The 15,194-nt window shown below is 39.4% G+C and overlaps 1 long non-coding RNA gene across 2 annotated transcripts; it reads left to right on the forward strand.

Annotated features, from left to right (window-relative positions):
* The first annotated feature begins 234 nt into the window (after nt 1–234).
* LOC130137914 (uncharacterized) lies at nt 235–3,474 on the forward strand. 2 transcript variants are annotated; one of them, XR_008816345.1, is made up of 3 exons: nt 235–620; nt 1,185–1,521; nt 2,953–3,474. It is a non-coding gene; the product is annotated as an uncharacterized LOC130137914 (long non-coding RNA). The 2 variants fall into 2 exon arrangements; XR_008816344.1 differs by having other exon boundaries at nt 1,185–1,300.
* Nucleotides 3,475–15,194: the final 11,720 nt, after the last annotated feature.

Below are 15,194 nucleotides of genomic sequence, written 5' to 3' on the forward strand. Positions count from 1 at the left end.
CGGCAAAATAAGCGAAAACGATGAAGTGGGACCAATAGGGTCGAGCCGAGTCAACCTGGTTGACCCGACCTGCTTCGGCCCAGAGGGACGAAGCCCAATTGGCCCGAAATCATTGGCCCACAAGCCCATCAAGAGGTTCAGCTGGCCCGCTAATCCTTGGCCTTGCATTATCTATGTCATCAATTCACGCCCCTGTTCATGTCATCAGTCCACAAGAGGGGTTTGGTCAATCACTAAGCATTATTCTTGACCATTCTTTCAGATTGCAATCCAAGGGCATGCATAGTAGATACATAAACATTTTGCCCTCCAAAACAAGGTCAATCATCTTTCTTGGCTGTTCTATTCCGGTGACCGATCAATCGTGAAATCCGGTCGGAGTTGGACCACCGCTGAACCTACAACGTCAACTCCAGTACAATCTGGTTGCTTTGAGCCTAGCCAGGTCGGAGAAATGAAACGGAGTATTGACAGAGAGCTCAGGGAAGTATTTAAGTGATTGATGATACTCATCCTTTATGTAATCTCAAGACGCCGAAGTTGCGGCCGATTGAAGCCGTTCCTGAGCTTCACTGATCGCGCTCCTTGTTCTGCTCTGTTTGTCGTTCAGAGATCTCGAAGTTGCCTCGTACTCGCTTAATCCTCCTTTGTCCGTTCCGATCGTCATCGGTGACTTAGCAAACGTCAACCTTAGGGCTCATAATTGGTAAAAGACTACCTAGACACTTGAGTGTATAAATGGTCAAGTTTAGGTATTGAATGGGCACTAATTAGATAATTAGTGAAGTCAAGTCCCCATCCCTGGATCTCTTATTGTGTAGGAAGTGAGGTATAGTCAAATACCTCACTTGGTTTCTACTTGACGTGAATAGGCTAGTAGCGACTCCTCATAAAGAATTCTGATAGGGTTAATCAAATTTAAATAAATTTCTCAACGTCACGCGAGGTAAGGGTTTGGGGGGGACCCACGCCAATTGAAAATCATTGGTCCACCTTTGTTAGTACCTCTAAACCTTGTCCATTTCTCCGCCGATAGAAAAGAGAGATTGTGACACCACCTATGACGACTACACACCATTTTATTAATCCATCGATTTTTTACACCATAAGCAGCGTTGTATCTTGAGTTTTTATACTTTAAGCATTGAGCAAGACTTCCATTAAACACAATAGAAATTTCGAAGTTGCCTTGTACTCGCTTAATCCTCCTTTGTCCGTTCCGATCGTCATCGGTGACCATTCCAGGACTACTCCTTGTAAGTTCAACAGCTGATCGCAACTGCAATCGCACGTCATCAAGGTAAAATTCCCCGTTCTCCGTTCTCGGTTGTACTTCGGTTGAAATGCACTTGACATGTTCGATAAAATGATTGGATGACACCGCAATGCGCGCTCATAGAAGAAATGAGTTCAATAGTTACTTTGTTCCATGCTCATGCGATCTGATCATTGCACTTTTAGGCATTCATGTTTCTTTTTCCATGCTTGAGTTGAGAATCAGGTTATGCTAATACAAATAAGGTGCGACTTGTTATAGGGCGGTCTTGCTTGAATTGATTAATCAATTGTGCTGATCGTTGGCTTAATATAAGACATGAAAACTGTGTCTCATAGTTTGCAAGTCTATTTGAACAGAATCGAGTAATCAAGTTGGTGTTTGTGTACCCAATTCTGCTTTTTTCTCTCTGCCTTGTTTCCCTCTCCATCTTTGTAATTCTGGATACTCAATGCTCTGGCTGTGCATGTGTGGTGGCTAGTGAGTGGTGGCAATGATCCTGAGGTGGGAAAAATTACTCATCGGAATCATGGCGGAGCGGAGAATGTGTGTGATGTTATCTGAATGACGTAGACGTACATTACTCTCTGTTGAGGATGTATTAGCGATTGGAAACTGCTTTGATGGTATTATGATGTGTTTGTTGTGAATCGGTAATATTCTCTTTTGTTTGGAACATCGGATTGAAATGCATGCCATATGCTTGATGAAATTCCTGAGCGATGTCAGTATGTGTTTAAGTTTAAATCTGATTAGGATTCTCTCCTCCGCTCAATTTGTTCGTTTGCTTTTGTCACCTAAGCTGTACTTAGGCTCTGTTTGTCCTCATGTATATGCGTCGATGTTAGTCTTTCTGTAATATTGTAGATGTTAGCCAAGATCCCCAGTGTTCACTATATGTGAGTGGATGTTAGTCTCGCTAGTTTGTTCTTTGTTGAGTCTGAGATTATTTGCTTTAGTGAAGATATACATACGTTTATCTCTTTGGGTCAAAGCATAAACGTAAGAGGCACAATTCATATAGTTTCTGGAACTAATTGTAATAAATGGTGGTGACTGATGCGGTCTGAGCAAATGGAAATGTTGTATCTCCCTAAGTAGCACCGACACCGACATGCGACACACAACACGACACGACACGACACGACACGACACGACACGACACGCCGACACGTCATTTCTCAAAAAATGAGAATTCCGACACGTTGGAACCCGTTATATATTAAATGCATATTTTTATATATACATGATAAATTATCATTTTTATGATTATTGCAATCAAAATAATTTGATTCTAATCCACAAATAAATAAATAATAAAAAAAAGAGTGTCAGATGAGTGTCGGTGTCCGACATGTCCGACACGTATCCGGCATGACACAGAGGCCCCCGGAGAGTGTCCGTGCTTCCTAGGTATCTCCAGTTAGGTGTGGTTTTGGTGAAGTTTAGGCATTAATATCAAACATTTGTAAGTCGTGCATGTTCTGTTTTTGTTGCTTTCTGTTAGTAGATTGCTAAATGTGATTGTGTCCCATATGAAACTAAATCGATACTGAAGTATGTTTGCCAAATTCGAGTGGAACCTTTGTTGATTCTGCTGTTTATATGCTTATTGTTGGATTAAATACGCTTCTTGCTGGGTTAGATTTGTCATCCTTTTCTGCTAATGCTTACAGTGTTATGTTTAGTGGACATGTCTCCCTTGAGAATGAGCAATGGTGTCTGCTTAAATCCCCTGACTACGCTGCCAATAGCTTGTCTCTCAAAATAGAAGCTTGGAGAAGTGCTGACTGCACATGACAAAGGCCACAATCATTACTATCGACTCCCTTTCCTTCTCTCTGCACTTTGTTGTCTTCATTACATGTGTTTCTTCTTTTGCTATCCGTCCTTCACATCTTTGTTATTGCTCTGTTTCAAGGCCCTGAGTTGTACAGCAACTGTTCTGTTCTATGTTCCGGTGATTTTCCATGGTGGTCGGCAATGAGCGTGTGGTCTGGAATTATTGTTCTCAACCTTCATTTCTGGATGAAGCCGATCCCTGAAGGTAAGCCAAGATCCTCGTGCTTCAAATCTGTTTTGATCATGTTCAATAGAAAACTTTGCTGGACTTTGCTGAACTTTGCTGAAATAGAATGAAGTTTGTAGAGTATCTGCTTGAAGTTTATTGAGACTTGCTGAAATTCTGGAGTTGTTAAGGACATGCTTAATAGAGATGCCTGAAACTAATTTAGAGTCAATTTAGGCTGGGAGAATGGCTTAGGAAGCTGATTAATCAATAGAATATATGTTAGCAGAACCTGCATTTTTTAAATCCGCTAAGTCACTGAGTTTAATTGGATGATTAGACCTAGTAAACCTCACAATCTCGAAAATTGCTTACCTAATGAAATTATCCTGACATTCTAAGCTTCGTTTTGATAAGTCATAAAGCCAAATTGAAGATCATTTATTGGGCCACATCTACCTCCAAATCTAGGACAAAGAATCTGGAATTAGAGGTCTGTTTGAGCATGTCTCGGTATTTTGGGATTTAGGAGGTCTTAAAGATAACATCTCCGCCGTGGTGGTGGGTCCTGCGCTAGCGTCACCCCAGGTTTACCCCTCCGGCTGTCGGCCATGCGGGGGTTCCTGGGTTATCAAAAAAAAAAAAAAAAGATAACATCTCCAAAACCCACCCATGGGTAGCTCAGTTGGTTAGGGCGTACTTGTGATTGTGTGGTTAGGCGCACTGGTCCCAGGTTCGATTCCCCAGCTGAGCACTTGTGATTTAAATGGGGGGCCATGGCGGTGGGTTGTTGTGCTAGTCTCCCCCGAGGAATAGTCGAGGTGCGCGCAAGCTGGCCCGGACACCTCGGTTACCAAAAAAAAAAAAAGATAACATCTCCAAAAGTCATGAGCTAAAAATTTATAGGTGACATTCAGATCTTTCCAACGAGGTAAATTTCATAAAATTATAAATTGGTTAGATAAGTCAATTGATTTGTCAAAGAACTGGGTCTGATTCAGGGATAAAAATTGACCGGTAGGGGTACTTCGGTAATTTCGAGAAAATTTAGACCTGAACTCAAAAAGTTTTCTTCTAATGAATTGAATTAGAGTTAATAAGCTTCAAATCCACCGGAAATTTATAAAAATTGGACAGATTAGGTTAAGACATTGAAACATAAAGGGTCAGTTTAGGGGAAAAACAAAAAAGTTGCCCATTTGGTCAATTAACTGATTTTGTGATTTCTAGGGCCAATTGGTATAATTGCACGCTGAATTGATCTGGTGTGTGGTTGATTTAAATGAATGGAAGGCTCAACTGCTATTAACAATGCATGTTTCTTCGGCGGGGAGTTTAGAAAATGAGATTAGAGCATAATTAAGTATTAGTGACTTAGCTTATCGCTTTGTGAAATGCAAGTGGAGGTTAATTATCACTTAGCATTAATTAATCAACTCTTAGTTCTATGAGGTGGATGAGTAATCAAATCGCATGGTTGATAGCCGATCTTCAGATTCTAATTTGTTTTGCTTGGTGAATGATTGTTGCGTGAGCTTGCTAATGCTTGGATCGAATGGTCGCATGAATGTGATTGGTGATCGGCGGCCGGTGGCTTGAGGGTGGCGGCCGAAGACTTGAAGAGGTGGTATATGGTTTAGTGTTCATTAGACTAGTTTAGTTAATAGACTTAGGTTTCAATAATCAAATTAGCTTAGACTTTAATTGACATAGCCTAGCCAAAAAAAATTATAAATCAATTAAACTTATGACCATTTTTCTAAATAATGGTTGGTTTGGTTTAGGTTAGAATCATGACCTAATAAAATGGGTAGAATGTAGGCTCTCCCATTTTCCTAAACCAAGGCAATGTATATTCTTTGCCCGACTTAGTATCGGGTCAAGCTTATGGGGTTCATATCATGAGGCTTAGAACAAGGCGATGTAATATTATTTTCCCGACTAGTGTCGGGTCTTCATTTCTGCACTTTAAGCCATTGATACATTGAGTAGTTAATTCCCGCACTTTAAATAAATTGATTATTTCTTTTCTTAGAACGATTAGGACAATCCTTAGGAACATAAAACCCCAAAAAGAACATTTGTATGAACATATAGCGACTCAAAGACCTTTAGGATCATATTGGTAAAAAATTGTGTGATCACTTAAGCTCCATTCGTTTTACGGAAAATAACTTTCTAAAAAACGTTTTCCGGGTTTTCCGGCGTTCGTTTCACAAAAAATAAACTAACCATGGAAAAATTTTTCCCTCAATGGAAAAAACACCTTCAAAAGTGTGGAAAATGTTTTCCTTTTTTTGAAAAGAGGAAAACATTTTCCACCCTCATTCTTTCATCATTCATTTTAATTATTTTAATTTTCTTTTTTTAAAAATTCTAATTTTTAATTATCTTTTTATTTTTTCTTTTTCTTTTTCTTTTTCTCTTTTCTTTTCTTTTTTCTGGACCTTCTTCTCCGGCCGATCGCTAGCCACCACGACGGCCGGCAACCAGCCACAGGCGAGGCGAGGCCTCGCTCGAGGCCAATGCCTCGGCAGATCTAGAGAGGCAAGGTGAGGCCTCGCTCGCCCAAGGCCGACGAGCTCGAGCGAGGCCTTGCTTGCCCAAGGCCACCCTAGAGCTCGCCCGAAGGGCCAAGCCTCGCCTCGCTAGATTTAGCCAGGCGCCGACCTCGCTCGAGCTTCACCTCGTCGACCTTAGGGCGAGGCAAGAGCTCGCTAGCCTGGGCAAGCGAGGCTGGTGAGGCGGGCTTGTGGTCGGTCGCCGGCCGGCAACCGGCAGAGGAATGAAGAAGAAAAAAAAAAAAAAGAGAAAAGGAAAGAAAAGAAAAGAACTATGAAAAATTATTTAAAATTCGAATATTTTTTTAAAATAAAAAAAATTATTAAAATGAGTGCAAGGAAGAAAATCATATTAGATTTTTTGTATCGAACGGTGGAAAATATTTTCTAGGTCTTTTTTAAGTTTAAGCCAAACATCAGAAAATATGATCATTTTCCCGGAAAATGACTTCCTGTAAAACATTTTTCAAAAACATCATATTTTTCGCAAAACGAACGGAGCCTTAGATGTACAATCACACTGAGTTAAAAGTATTGAAAGGGCGCTAAATAGACAATTAGTGTAATTAAGTCCCCAGACTTAATAAATCTCTAATTGCATAGAAAACAAGACAAAACTCCCATTTCTCATTTGGTTTCTAGCCGACCCTAAAAGGATATTGGCGACTCCTAGAAATCCCTTAGGCAAATTGAACTTAATAAATGAAATCCAACGTCATGCAAGATGTGAGCTTGGAAGAGCCCGCACCTAATCAAGGATCATTGGTCCACCTTTAAGCAATACCTCTAAACTCCTCTTCTTCCCGTTCCTCCGAGAGGAAACCCGAAAAGAGAGGGTTGCGATAGCTACGTCAAATTTTGGGCATCCTAGATAAGAGTTGGCACTTAAGTAGTTGGTTTTTTTTTAAGTGGCTCTTAAGTGATATGATGAAAATATTTTGCATAAAAGTAAACGTCGTACGAAAGTTATGACACTTCTAGTATTATTTTCCCCATCTTAAAACATTCCCACTCCTCATTAGTAGAATTCTCGGAAACATGTTTTGATTCTTCAAACAAATTGTTTGAAAAAATTGTCCAAAAAGTCTTATACCTATTATACGGCGGTCAATTCAGTCCTAAGCTTTTCAATTTGGCTAATTTAATCATCAACATTTTTACAATAAGTTGATGTAGTGTCGGCCAATTTTGGCCGGAAATTGGTTACGTGGCGATCTAATCAGCGTTGGTCATCTTACGTAGCACAGTTGGCGCTAGGGAGAATTACCAAAAAAGTCTTAAACCTATTGCAATTGTATCAATTCAATCACAAACCTTCTTTTGGCTAATTGAGTCATGAACCTTTTGCATTTATGCCAATTCAGTCCATCCGGCCAATTTTGCCCAGAAATCGCTGACATGGACGCCAACCATCATACGAGGCGCGGAAAATTTTTATAATATTTTAATATTTTTTTTGAATTTTTTTTATAATTTTTTTTCTTTTTCCTTTTTTTTCTCCTTTCTTTTTTTTTTCGTTTCTTTCTTCCTCTAGCCGGTTGCCAGACCTTAATAATCGGCCAGAGGCGAGGGCCAACAAGGTTGACCTCGCCTTGCCACCGTAAGGCTCAATCCTCACCAAATCCAGCAAGTTCGAGCATTGCCCAGCAACAGTGCAGGGCAAAGGCGAGCCTCACCAAAGAAAGTACGTTGCTGGGCCTTATCCACGGTGATAGGAGGTTGAACCAATGGTTGTTGAGCATTGGGAAACTTGGAGTGGCGGGGTTGTACCGGCACTCAACCAGAACAACAAGAGTCACAGCAACAGAGACCTCGGGATGGACTAGATAAGGAACATCGGCGTTGGTGTCATCAAGGTAGTGATGACAAGGGCTAATCTGGGGTGGCTAAGATTTGGGGATGCTCACCCTCACTGTCGTTAGGTGAGTTCAGCCTCATCCAACCACTTGCGAGGTCAAGCCTTGCCAGGGACGGGCGAGCTTTGCTAGTGGCCGGTGAGGTCAACCTAGATGGCCCTCGCCTTTGGCCAATCGCCGAGGTCCAGCGAACCGGATGGAGGAAGAAGGAAGGAAAGAAAAAAAGAAAGATAAAGAAAAAAGGAAAAATAATAAATAAATCAATTGAAAAAATATTAAAAATTGTTTACATTAGCACCAGCGCATCACATAGGACGATCGATATCCATGTCAGCGATTTCTGGCCAAAATTGATCGAATGGACTGAATTGGCACTAATACAAAAGGTTTAGGACTCAATTGGCTAAAAAAAAAAGGGTTATGACTAAATTGGCATAATTAGAATAAGTTTAGGACTTTTTTGGTAATTCTCTCATTGGTGCTAACAAGAATAATTTTTTAATTTTTTTTAAAATTTCTGACATTTTCCTCTTTCCCTTTTTTTTTCTCCTTTTCTTTTAATTTTTTCCTTTTTTCCTCTATTTCCCTCCACACCGCACACAAGCGATGACCACTCTCATCGGATCTGGTAATGGCCGCAACGCCCTCCTCAACTCTGGTCAAGGGCATTGCGGCCCTCGTCGGCCGCCCGTCACCTTTATCTGGTGAGGGCAACCCTAGAGTTGTAAAAAAAAAATGATAAAAAAATAATATAAAAATTTAAAAAAATATTATAATATTATAAAATTTGTCCGAGTTAGTGCTGGTCATATCACGTATGATGGTCAGAGTTCATGTCAGCAATTTCCGTCCAAAATTGATTGGATGGACTACATTGGCAATCATCAAAAGGATTAATACTCAATTGGTACAATTAAAATAAGTGTAAATTGGCACAGGTGCAATAGATTTAAGACTTTTTATGTACTTTTCCCGCCAAAAGGACTACATAAGAAAATTTTCAAAAGGATTAGGACTAAATTGGCAACATTAAAAGTTTAAAACTGAATTGATTGCCATATAATAATTTTATGATTTTTTTATACAATTATCCCTAAATTGTCTTATAGTCGAATCGCGGCATTTGGAACCACTTGAAGTATCTGCTAGTCGTTACCCCAAATGAAAGAACCTGAACTTTATGACACGGTTCTTCACGTGATGGGCAAGGACATACAAGAAGACAAGCAACTTGCACGTCCACCTTAACAGGTCTTGTGGCTTTCAACCTACCCTTAGAAAGAAGCCATCGTGCACAACTTGCTCATGGTGTATATCTATTCATTCGGAGTAACTTGCAACATGTCAACTCACTGGAATAGATTAATAGTTTTAAGAAGACAAGAAACTTGCGCGTCCACCTTCACAGGTCTTGTGGCTTTCAACCTACCCTCAGAATGAAGCCATCGTGCACAACTTGCTCATGGTGTATATCTTTTCATTCGGAGTTACTCGCAACATGTCAACTCACTGGAATAAAATAATAGTTTTAAGGGTTAATACCATAAAAAGCTCCAAACTAGTATACTTATGACAAATTTACCTCAAACTAATTTTTTGATCACCAAAAATCCAAAATTGGTACACATGTAACAAATTTATCCAAAACTAAATTTTTTATCACAAAAAACTCCAAACAGGTACATTTGTGACAAATTTACTATCCGTTAAACTATATTAATTTCACGAAAAACAACATATTGATAAACCTGTGACAAACGGAGGGATAAAATCTCAAACTGGTACATCCGTCAACTACCACGCGTCATCCAACTTAGCAATTTAACGGTAAAATTTAACGAAAATTAACGGTGGGTAAATTTATCACAGGTGTACCAGTTTGAGATTTTTGGTGGCCAAAAAATTAGTTTAGGGTAAATTTGTTATAGATGTATCAGTTTGGGATTTTTCAAGATATTAACCCTAGTTTTAAATGCTCTTATTGAAAAAGGAAATCCCAATTTTGCATAGAAGACAGCCAACATATCCAGTGCTTTTACATTCGAGAAGCAACTTCGAAGACATATTCCATGAAAAGGAAATCTCAATTTTCTCTCCCCTCTCTTTTCGAAGTTTGAAAGGCTAAATTCGAAAAGATGGATGACTCTAAAGTCAACTTGTATCGTTTGGAAACAGAAAAATCTCCTTCATACGTCCTTGAAAGGAAGATTTAAGCTGAGGGTGCTTCAAAAACGGAATCGCGAAATGTTGGATAATTTGAAAACCAATGTCGGAATCTAATGTTACATTCATCTATAAGTATGAAAAAAGAAAAGGAACACATGAACACACAACATGACTTCGATACACTTCAATCTAGTTTGATATACTTTGAAGATTAGAAGTGCAGAAATATATGATCTACATAACCGTTGCAGAAGATCGTGTCAAGATGTTTACATATATAAATCAAGGTTGTGGAGATTCGAATATATAAGAGCTGGCTCATTGATTCTATCTTGATATATCATATTGTTGGGGAAATATCAAGCGAATCGGGAAAAACAACGAAGTCAAACTTTGAGGCACGATAATACTCTCTTTAAGGAATTATTTGCCCCACACCGTTGTTAATGGTTACCAGCAAAAATCATTTAAGATACAACAAAGTCTCGAATTAGAATACCAAATAGCAATTTTAGTACTTCTCCAGGATCTCTAGAAAGAAAATGAAATTGGGAGTTCAAAGTATTGAATAAAAATGTTGAATAAATAAATTTGAACGGATACAACCTTTCAAAGATGAAGAAGTTATGTCAGAACAAAAACAACCTTCCAAAGGTTAAAAAGTTATATTTGAATAGATAAAACCTTCCGAAGGTTGTAAGAGCGCATAATAACCGTTATGCGGAAATAATAAATTCCAAATTAAATTATTAAAAATAACCGTCACTCTATTGCGAACAATCACATTATTTGAATAGGATAAAATAATTATTTTAATAATAAATTCGAAATTTAATAAATAAAAAATAATGATCGTTGATTAGTTCCAAATCTCGTCCATGTGCGCACTCACATCCTTTTGATGTGGGACAATGCACCTCTTAGTTTGTTTGAAACAAACTATCAACACACCCCCACTTTGTTTGTAAAACAAAATTACAAAAATAAATCTTTAAAAATATACGGTCACGATTTCCATGAGACTAATATACATATATAAAGGTCTATTTCAAGTTAAACCTTTATTTAGTGCAAGTACCTCAAAATTCTATAAAAGTTTCAAGTAGCTATGCTTTAAACTTGCCACTTTAATAATAGAATCGGATATATCGCACATATATCAACATGTTATTTTAGTGAGAAGTTCTAATTTACTCAATACTATTATGGCATTGTGTTTGTACCTATTTCATAAGCTCTCTAGAAAGTAACCCTAACTTTCGCAAGAAGCGGCACCACTTCTAAGCTCATATAAGTAAAGTATCTCACATGTGTTTCTGTTACTAATAACACTTTGTAATATATTTCATCAAGAATTTAATTCAACCTACAAAACGTAACAGAAGATACTGACTTCTCATATCCGGGCTAATGTCAGTATCAAACAATGACTTTCAGTAATTTGTTTTTACCCATTAAAGCTTATAACAAGTGATTTACTAGTATTATGTCAGGTTACTATCACTGGTGAATTTAGTTAAAGGGTTTCAGGCCCATTTCTCTTGATGTCATATTTACAACATCTCTTGGTAAAGCCTTAGCCTTTGTAAAAAGATCAGTTACATTCTTGTTTGACCTCACGTAGACAATTGTTATGATACTATTCTGAATTAATTATCTCACGTACTCATGTATTAGACTAATATGTCTAGACTTGTCATTAGAGGTTTTTTATTCTTTCTCTGCACCAACACTTGGACAATCTGACCAAAGAGGAGAAAAAAAATATTCGGTCAACCCAACTTTCCTCTTTTGATTTTTCTTTCTTTTTCTTTGACCAACTCCAGTGCCAAAAAAAATTATATGCCCATCTTTCCTTTTTTTTTCTTTTTCAATTTCCACGACAAGAACCATTTATTCCTTTTACGTGATCGTACACCACTTCACTTCGGGTTTTATCCGATGAACTCAAACTCAAAACACATTTTAACAAATTATATATGCATGTGAAAATGATGGAAAAAAGGGAAAAAATATACATAATTAATATGTTGTAGGGCTGTGCAATTGGACCGGTTCTACTTGGGAATCAAACCGGACCGCCCTAAAAACCGGTCTAGTTCTAGGTTCCCACTAGAACCAGTCCAAATCCTGATTCGAACTGAAGAACCACCCAGGAACCAGACTGACCGACTAAATTTGAAACCGGTTTCATAAAGGCTAAAAACCCTAGATAATCTCTTGGTATCTTTTTCTTTATCTCTCTTTTTCTCTGTTATCTCCAACCTCACTCAAACACTTCACGACTCTCTCTCTCTCGCTCGCTCGTGACTCACCATCCTCCTCGCTCGCTCTCAACTCACCCTCGCTCATTCCTAACTCACCTTTACTTGCTCGCCTTCGTTCATCTTTTACTTTGAATCGTTTTGTTGTTCATATTACTTTGCTATAAAAAATGAAACCAAAAAAGTAATAAAAGAAAAACAGGTTCTCGAGTAGTCCCTAGAATCGGACCAGAAAAACAGGGTAGGTGCCAAGGTCGATTCCAAGGCAAATAAGGTGAGTTCCAGGTTCCAAAAACTAGGAACTACCCACCTTGATCCAATCATCCCTTATATGTTAAATGAACAATGATGATATTTTTCTTCTTTTTAGGTTCCAAAATATATTTCGAGAGAACTGATTCCAATTTTCTTGGGAATTATTAATCTAAAAATGCAAGAATGTGACCTTGATAAATATTTTTGGGAGGAAAACAAAGTTTCCATATTTGTCGAAAATACACCAAAATGACCTTTGAGAAAAAATTTAGGTACACAAGCAAAGTTCAACTCGTGGCGACATGCTTCAAAAAGTCTGTAGAGCTTCCGGACCGGGGCCCCAGAAAGATAGTAAAGGTAAAGCAGTACGGAGAGAAAAACCAAGAATCAAAAATCTATTATAGGAATAATAGCAAATCAATGGAATTGCCATCGATCAATTTTTTAAAGGTCTAGGATGATTGGAGACTAGGTGCATGTGTGAAGGTACTAGTCATCGCGCGAGAAAACTAAAGAACTAAGGTCCAGGGGGTTCTATTACATGTGGGGAAGGGTTAGCACTCCCCTGACAACGTTTCGGTACAACATTTTTCAATTAAGTCATTGAATTTCTAAGTAACTTCTAAAGTTACGAATGCAATTTTGGTTTTTCCAAAGACATAATCTAGTGAAAATCTCAATTGACAATCCATGCACGAATTCGGCTGCCAGGTGTCTTTGGTGTTTTCGAAATTATGTAAGATGACTTGTCAAATAAGCAAGAATCTTGAAATAACGAGTTATTGTGCACAATTATTTTTAAAATGATGAAGCAAGGTTATTATGTGGAATTTTTAGACATGGTTTTTTTCGTCCTTACAACCATACATATGATACTGGATTTTTTAAAATACTTACGATTCTCAAAACAATTTTAAAAAACATGGTAGGCTAGGGGCCTCGGTTCACGACAGGGCGGTCATTAGCCCTCTAGCGTTAGGTCCGCCGGGACCGATTCCCTCCCTAGTGTTTCTGAAAATCATCCAAAATGAAAAATTCCCAAGAAGGCACTATAGGACCATCTCTGATCGCCATCGTGGACCCTCTAATTTTGTAGTCATTTGGCCATTGGCAGGAGTCGGATGGACTCTTATGAAAGTGACCCATAAACTTTTCCCAATTGCACGGTTTGAATCTTCAAATTCCATGACCAAGTCTTGTCTTATCATCTTCTTCTCATCTGCCTTGCTTTTTTCAAAACCAAATTCTTCTCCTCACACCGCAATTTGCAAAGAGGCGACCTTAATCTAAACCCCACGGGCACGGCAATCTCAGTCGTGGTCACTGTCACTCCGGTCCAAGAAGGAGACAGACGATCAAGAGTTGCCAATTTTTTCCACTCTGATCACTCTCGACTTCCTTGGAATCTTTACTCAGTCAAGCATGGAGCGGTCCCCAGTCAGAAAATCCAAGGATAACCACGAAGAAAGTGGAGAACACGGCAACGAAAAGGGAAGACCTCAAGTCTTCTAGTCAGTGTCTTTTGTCCTCGCACCAACCAAACATGTGTATATATACACACACTAACACAGCTTAGCGACCTCAGTCTCCCTCTGATCTCTAATCTTCAATTAACTCACAGAGAGAGAGAGAGAGAGAGAGAGAGAGAGAGATGGGTGGATGTTGCTCTAGGAAATCATCAACTGAAGTGTTGATGAATTATGTACGTGTGGTCCATCTGAATGGCTGCTTGGAGTACTTTGAGCCTCCTGTCACAGTGAGCCAAGTCACTGGCAATGGCAACAAGCTCCCCAGCAAGCACTTCCTCTGCACAGCTTCACAGCTTCTCTCCACCACGACAAGCTCCAAGTCCAAGCTTCTGAAGCCCAACGAGGTCCTCGAGCCGGGCAACCTCTATTTCCTCTTGCCCTACTCGGCCCTCCAAGCCGATGTCTCCCCAGTGAACCTGGCCATTCTGGTTGGCAAGCTCAATGCGCAGGCCAAGCGCGCGCAGCGCAAGACGACGGATCCTCCTAGGACTAGTCTCTCGGAGAGGCTTCATGTCTCAAGCCCGATGTGCAGCTCACCGGCTAGGAGCTATGCTTCAAGCCCCGGCAGGATCAGTTCTTCCCCAAGCAGGAGTCCTCTTCGGCCTCTCCAGACCGAGACGGACCTCGCAGAATTTGGAATCCAGAGGTCTAGTGGGGCCCGGTCATGGAGGCCAAATTTGGACCCGATTAAGGAGAAATCGTTCAATAGGAGGAGCGAATCGGATTTGACGGAGCAACATTCGGAGATGGTGAAGTAATTGTAGTTTCCAGTATCAATCAAATCAAGTAAGAGAAAAGACAAGTCAACTGTAATCATGCTCAATAAGCTGGGGTAGTGTATACCGATTCATGCTTCTACATGTTCGATTTTGCTCAGCCGGAGTTGGCTCATCTCTGTCACTTAATTCATCGCAAGTCAATCTCTTGTCGCCTGAGTTCACTGGAAAAATAAAGTTAAAACTGTCGGGCAATCTCCCGTTACAATTAGATGTGCTAGCTCGCTATGGTTCTAGCATTTCTTACCCGGTCTGCAGGAAGAGAATTCGTTTCTGAATATCTCTGAATGGTTATGAATGATGGACAATATCGAAATTATCAGATACGGATCCTTCCAGTGTTGTACTCGCACTCAATTCCTTTCATAATTTAATCAGGACACATAACGCAGGGTTCCAGGAGACATGTTCAAGGAGTTGAATAAGCAAAGACAGTGCGCCAATCACTGCTCAAAGCCACACTCAATCTTTCAAGAAAGTGTCCAACTAAGACGATAATCTCA

Source organism: Syzygium oleosum, unplaced genomic scaffold, assembly GCF_021117445.2.
Source record: "Syzygium oleosum isolate NSW1041296 unplaced genomic scaffold, Sole_v2.1 Sole_v2.04, whole genome shotgun sequence".
Taxonomy (NCBI): Eukaryota; Viridiplantae; Streptophyta; class Magnoliopsida; order Myrtales; family Myrtaceae; genus Syzygium; species Syzygium oleosum.